Source organism: Echinops telfairi, unplaced genomic scaffold (genome assembly GCF_000313985.2).
Source record: "Echinops telfairi isolate 266 unplaced genomic scaffold, ASM31398v2 ScPeMD7_7421;HRSCAF=8459, whole genome shotgun sequence".
NCBI classification, from domain to species: domain Eukaryota; kingdom Metazoa; phylum Chordata; class Mammalia; order Afrosoricida; family Tenrecidae; genus Echinops; species Echinops telfairi.
Window position 1 is genome coordinate 9,881,541 of NW_022111321.1, and position 1,144 is coordinate 9,882,684.

Consider the following 1,144-nt stretch of genomic DNA (forward strand, 5'->3'; position numbering starts at 1 on the left):
AATTTTTGCTCATCTTTTAGTTGCATTGTTTGTTTTTGTTATTGTTAAATTTTAAGAGTTCTTTTGTATATTTTAGACACAGTTCTTCATCAGCATGTATTTTGTAAATATTTCCTCCCAATGTGTAGCTAGTCTTTTTATTCTTTCTATAGTACAGTGGTTTGTGCTTGGGGTATAATCCTTTAGAAGCCCAAGGTCAGGGACATTTTCTCCTATGGTACCCTATATGAGTTCTATCATTTTGTATCTTACTTTTAGGTCTATGATCAAATTTTTAGCAGAATTTTTGAAAGATATGATGTCTGGGTCTATATTCGCATGCTTACATGTGAATGCCTGGAAGTTCCAGTCCTATTTACTACAAAAAAGATAAAAAGAGCCTGTCCTTTCTCCACTAACAACGAAAACAAAGCATGTTGATTATTCCTTCTTGCTCTTTATTCTATAGTCGTCATCCCCACCAACACAAGAACACACAAGGAAAGTAGGATACACAAGGTCTCTGCTTGAATGAAACTAAGAGGAAAGGAGTTAAACACAGGTTGAAAATTGCTCTACATTGGCCTCACCACAAATGCTCGTTCTAACTGTTCAAACTCTCTGTTATTGTGGGTACATAGAACCAATGTGTTATATCAGACATCCTTGCCTGCACAAGACTCAACTAACGATCATGACATAACCCTTTTCACGATGCCATTATGTGCTGCCCATTTCATTAGATGCATCACTGTGTTTATAGAATTATAGAATAACCACTAGAACCTCCTCCGAGAACCCCAGGAGCGGCGCCGGCGTGGAGGAGTGCCGCCACCGCCATGTCTCACCTGCCGATGAAACTCCTGCGCAAGAAGATCGAGAAGCGGAATCAGAAATTGCGGCAACGAAACCTGAAGCTACAGGGGGCAGCAGGTGTGAGCATACCAGAAGGGCAGAATGGAGATGTGCCTCAACCAACAGTGGGAGATGAAAAAGATAGAAAATCCTTAAAACCGTCCATGAAGATGGGCTTCTCAGGACCCCAAAATGGAAATGTGTCTAAAGAAACGGTGGACAATGTAAAAATTAAAAACTCCCCCAAGAAACCTGCTGTTTTATCCAATGGGGAAGCAGCAACACAAGCTCCTAATTCAAAATTGAAAAA

At 40.2% G+C, this 1,144-nt stretch overlaps 1 pseudogene; it reads left to right on the forward strand.

Moving 5' to 3' along the window:
- The first annotated feature begins 818 nt into the window (after positions 1-818).
- Positions 819-1,144, forward strand: part of LOC115872222 — an 84,254-nt pseudogene continuing 83,928 nt past the window's right edge.